Source organism: Guyanagaster necrorhizus (assembly GCF_019112545.1).
Source record: "Guyanagaster necrorhizus MCA 3950 unplaced genomic scaffold BT62scaffold_7, whole genome shotgun sequence".
NCBI classification, from domain to species: Eukaryota; Fungi; Basidiomycota; class Agaricomycetes; order Agaricales; family Physalacriaceae; genus Guyanagaster; species Guyanagaster necrorhizus.
The window spans coordinates 23,228-29,451 of NW_025064886.1; positions in this window are offsets into that span (position 1 = coordinate 23,228).

The window sequence follows — 6,224 nt, forward strand, 5'->3', positions numbered from 1 at the left end:
GAAATATGCTAATCAGTTGGACTTGAGTATATACATGGAGGCTGGCAGAGTGTGTGAGAATCAATAAAGCTATTAGCAATGTTATCCTTGAGTCAAGTCTCAAGGATTTGGATGGACAGAATAGAGTTCTGTCAGAAAAATGAAGAGAAATATTCTCTGAAGCAGAATCTAATAGATGAGATAGATGTTATAATTTTTCTGCATTTTTATCTTTTATTTAAGAGACTGATCTCTATCTTTGCTTAGTCAGAGCACTTAGCCAGCACTTAGGACTATGGGACTAGGCTTAGTCATCACAACAATACCTAGTCAGTCATTGTTCTTCAATATAATAGTTACTGCTCAACAACAGATAATACTCTTTTGTAGATAGCTTAATAACACTGGACAAAATGCTTTATAATGCCAGAACATATAATTAGATAGTTATATCTTTAGATGGATAATGACTAGTATATAAGTAGCATAGCTCTTGCTGTAGTATTCTTAGCTTTGAGCTAAAGTTTTATTCTTCACTATCTTATCTTGAGCCAATTTAAAGATCTTGTGATACAGAGCCATATAACACATCAAGTGAACTCTGACATTATTGCCTGAAGTGCAAAGCAGTGTCAGTTTATCATGTGTTTAGGTCATATGTCATTTGAGCTTAACAATTAGCTCAAAGCTTCTAGCTTCCCTTTCTCAAGCCTGATCCTACTAAGAAACTGAATGCCTCCTATAATCAATCCATCAGATCCTAACTTCACTCACAAGTTCTTTGAACTCCTCACTTCTATCATCAAAACATTATTAGGATTATTAGTAATTATACAGCTGTGCTGTAGATGCCAATTAATTACTGTCTGAGCCATCAGACACTATCAAGAATTCTAGCACATCTGATATATTCTATAAAATATCACCTCTAATCTCCCCCTCTATAATATCTCTTTTTTTGTCTGACAGTCCTTTCAGCCTATGAAAGGAACCATATCTGAAACTGACTCTAAAGATATGCATTCGCAGTATTCTGGAGAAGAGATACAGCACTAATATCTGCTCTGACCCCTGATGGCAATTGTCAGAGATAATAATAACCCTTGGGCTACAGGGTTTTAAGACCAAGATCTGATATGCTAATCCTGCATGTTGAATACTCAGATGTCCTCAGCAACGTCCATATGATGAGGGCCACCCTCTCAACTGCATCCTCTGAGCCTGATATTGAACACCATACCAAAGACTCCTTTAATGCCACTGGAGTGGCTTGAAGGAGTAAAAGTACCTCACCAAATGACAGCTATGATTCTTATATGCAATGCTGACAGGAAGTGGAGAGAGTTTCTCTGCTGAGCTATACATCAGAAACCAGAGTACTGATAGCAAGAGAGGAAGAACAGAGGTCATCAGAATCAATGACTCATACTTTGCCTATGACAGCAGCAAAGAATGATACTGGCAGGAGGCCACCAGAGTAGTAGACTGGATAGAATGCTGTGTAGCTTGCAGAGCTGGCTGTGTATAAACACCACCAGGCATATCACAATCAGCTGACTCTATTGATCCAATCTTCCTCTCAGAGAATAAAGTTTGACACACCAATTCTCTTGCCAAGTATATCCAGGAGCAGGCACAAATCAAGTACAAGACAGCTAGAGAGGATGCCCTCTTCAGATGGTATCTCTGAGCTCAAGATGTAGCAGATTAGAGGAGAGGCTTAGAGAGCCCTGGTACCTCCACCATTGACTGGATCTTTATCAATTCCTCTGATGCCCCATTCTGAGAGCTGAGCACTCCTGCCAACTCTGAGCATGACCTATGAGTAGTATCCTCTGAGAGCATTATCCACACAGATGACATCTACTGACAAGTATCACTCAACCTTGATAACAACTGCTCATTATTCTATGGGACAAATTCAATCACTGACACCAACAATATCCCAATCCATGAAGGAGATCTACAAAGCTATGGCAGGGATCTTAGAGGTGACAAGGAACACATTGACTCCACTGAAGATCTTCAGCAGGTCCTAGATGGATGCATTATGTCCTTCTTCCTCTGACTCTGTTTCTACCAAAACTTCTGCTGGTATTGCAGAGCAGTGGCAGCAAGATGTGATGTGAAGCAGCAGCAGTGATAATGTGCTTGGTAATGGCTAAGTGACTAAGAGAGATGAATGAGAAATGAACTCTCAATCACCAACACCTAACCACTCAATACACAATCACCAAATACAGTTGAGGTCAGTTGTTTTGAGTACAATAGAAGCACTCTTGCAGTCTTAAGTAAAATCAAAGAAACAGTCAATAAAGATAGTTATTCAACCCTATTTTGCTTTCAAAGATGCAATACTCATGAGAGTAGTTTATAGCAATGTTTAAGTATAATTAGGACTTAGAATCAATGCCAAATTGCACTCCAAATCAACTTAAAATATTCCAAAACCCAATGAACTCCAAAACCCAAATACTAAGTCTATCAAGCACTTAGGCTTGACTAGCTGCACTCTTGGCTGGCTAGTAGTCCTTAAAACTGAAGAACTTGTATTCTGATGCCAAAACCCTTATAGTTTGGAACCCAAATTAATTCAAAACTCAAAATACAGTTATTATTCCAATCCAATCCTCTCTCTAAGTGACAAAGCAACTTAAATAAATCGCTAAGTCAAAGCAGAACTCAAAATCTGTTGTCCCAGAGACTAGCTACAGTAGGCTAGAAGGCCTGAATGTGGGGGTGGGTCTCTTGCTTGCTATTTCCCCCTCATTCCCTTCTTTTATACACCAACAACAGGTACAGAATCTATAAATAAAGTATTCAAAATAATATTTCTCCTGTTTAAAGTAGAATCACACTATTATTGCAGAATTGCAGCACTCTTGGACTCCCTTAGGCTTGCCCAGACCTGCTTGGCTACTGCACAGCTTTATTTTAAGCCTACAGTGCCTGTGGGTACCTAACTCCTTTCTGTCTACTCAGAGTTTTAATCCTCTGAGTTATTTTTAGTAGCTTGATCGATCAGGCCTGGTCAGGCTCAGTCAACTGGTTCTATCCACTCTATTCCTCTCAATTATAAGTCCCTTAGATCACCTGATACCTAGGAAATTTGGACTTAAGCATTTGAGTCAAAACTCACAGTGCTAGCTACAGATCATTGGGTCTCTCTTCTTACTGCTCCTGGATGATGCTATCTTTACTCAATACTCCACAATTGGCTATGGTATTATACTCCTAGCTGTCTTAGAATATGCTTGTCTTAGTAGTATATAGAATTGGCCTCATTTGAGATACTATTTCTAAGTCCAACTTGGACTTAGTATTTTCTAAGATGTGATGCAGAACTTTTCTAAGTTCAAACCTGACTTAGGATTTTTATCTTTAGGCCATGTTACTTTTACAAAGTCCAATTTGGACTTAGTATTGGTGACTAGTATGACTATCAGCTTGAAGCCTTAGCCATAGTCCTTTACTAGCTAATGACCCTCAGTTATTAGTATATTCTAGTGTATTATGCAGAATTTGCAAATTATAAGGCTGGACATGTAGTCTGCACATCAGTGAGAAGGAAGAAAACCTTCTCCTTACTCTAGATCTAGTAATATTTGACCTAACACCCAGCAGTAGCAGCCAGATTGATCCAGACATCTACAACCCACATGACAGTTCTCTCCTTGAGGGGGATGAGAGCAAGATAGACAATAAGAAAGACTCCAATAATGAGGGAAAAGGAGATCCCCTCTCTGAGTGGAGAACCATGTTTTTACAGAATCCAACAGAAGAAGAGCTGGCAAGGAGAGCACAGAATCACTAGGAGGAATTTTTATAGCTATATTGGGAGAGTACAGCCAAATTATGGACAGATGACATCTGATTGATGTTGCTTATAGGGCAAAAATATACCATCACTGACAGTGTCGAGTACATAAAGATTCTTCAATATGCAGCCATCAAGCAGGCCATTTTTATTTATAACAAACAATATTTAGAACATCAACTAGTGCTACTATCAGCATATAAGTCCAAGTGTGACATTGAACTGATGCTATAGATACCAAGCATAGCACCAAGTCAAGCTGTATACATGGCACCATCAATCCAAACAATGTTCTCTCAATACATATTCACCATCTTGGCTATTCAAAGCATAGTATCTCAGCTCACACAGAGCTGACCTAGGCTGAGGAACTCATATCAGAACTCATAGGCTCAGCTAACATGCTGACTTTTTGCTAGGCAACCTCTATCTGATGAAGCCAAAGAGAGCAGAAAGACTCCTGAAGTCATGGGAGATGACTCTAAAGCAGTAAAGCTGGAGTTCACTATTGAGAACAGATATATTGTGCACAAGAAGGCACTGCCACCAGAAAGTCCTATTGCTGATGATGGCTCTCTTCATTCATTCCCAGGATCTCTGACAATCTGAAACATTCTGTTCTTTAGTGGGATTCTGAATCTGATAACTGTCCTAGCAGCTGATGCAGCAGTTATCAACTGCTAACCAGACCTCTTATAGAAGCCCTGCTCATTCAAGGGAGCCTCCAATGATATTGATTGTTTTTTTGTCGACTGCAATTAGTACTTTCAAGTATATGCACTATTTTTTATGCTCAACATGTACAAGGTTGGGTTCACCACCACCTACCTTGAAGAGAAGGCAAAGACATGGTGGATACTTCTTACTCCTATATTCTGGTCAACCACAAGGCAACATCACCAATACCTCTTATAACTGGTATTCAAACAAATAATGATCAACAAGTTCACTAATCCTGCTGTCTAAAAAGTCCACAAGTGTTAAGCTCAAATAATATGTGACTGAAACATATGATAAATTGACACTGCTTCACATTCAGACAGTCATATCAGAGTCCACTGTATATGTCTGTTTGTCTATATATTGCAAGGCCTTATAACTGACTTGAGATAAGATAGTGAAGAATAAGCTTTAGCTTGAAGCTGGAGATACTACAGTGAGAGCTATACTACTTATATATTAGTCATCATCTATCTAAAAATATAACTACCTAATTGTACATTCTGACATTATAGAGTGTTTTGTCTAGTATCATTAAGCTACCTACAAAAGAGTATTATCTGTTATTGAGCAGTTACCATCATGTTGAAGGACAATGACTGACTGAGCATATTGTGATGACTAAGCCCTGGTCTCATAGTCCTAAGTGCTGGCTAAGCACCCTGACTAGGCAAAGATAGGGATTAGTCTCTTGAATAAAAGATAAAATGTGGAAAAATTATAACATTACCCCCTCCTTAAGACTATCATCTCAATGGCTTAATTTAGAGATAAGTCTGGATGTCTCAGAGCAGATAACCTGCTCTTCTTCTCATAAGATTCATGAAGACATTGACTGTTAAACTGATCAATGCCTCTAGTCATATTTGCATATCACATCTTCTATATCTATGTGTCATTCATTAACCCACTGATTTGACTCTGGTCTGTAGCCTTTCTAGCTGACTAGATAGTCTATAGTTGTCATCATGCCACTGCCCTTCACCTTGATTTTTTATAATTTATAGTCTAATACCTGATTAATTTCATAATGCTCTTTGTCATCAATAAGATCAGGTAGTGGTGAAGGTGGGCATTCTTGATTGGAGAATGTGGGTGTGATATATAGTGTCAGTAATGTCTCATTGAAGATATTATGTATCTTCCAGAAGGCTGGAAGTTATAATCTATAGATGGAGTTGCTGACTTTTGTGAGTATAGAGAATGAGCCTGTGCATTTGTTGGTGAGTTTTTATTTGGTGTGTAGGAGGTGCAGGTTGGTTGTATCTAGCCAAACTTTGTCATTGACTGAATATTTATGGATAGTATAGTAGTGTTTGTCATACTGCTTTTTCATTGTGGTTGCAGCCTTTTCAAGAGCCACTTTCATTTCAGTGTGTATTTTTGCCATGATCATAGCGAAGTCTGTGGAGGCAGATGTGAAAGTGTGTGTGCATTCAGTTTAGGTGATATAAGAATGTTGTCTATAGTTCACAAAGAACAGCATCTTGCCTATTGCTGAGTAGATTCTGTTGTTGTGTTAGAAGGTGGCAAGAGCCAACCATTCCACCTAGTCATTCTGGCAATAGTTGATGAAGAGACAGAGATACTTTTTCATTTCCTGATTTGTCTATTCTATTTGACTGTCTGTCTGGAAGTGATAGATAGTTAAAGCATTATGCTTGATATTGAGGAGTTGGTATAGATTATCTAAGAATTTGGAGATAAA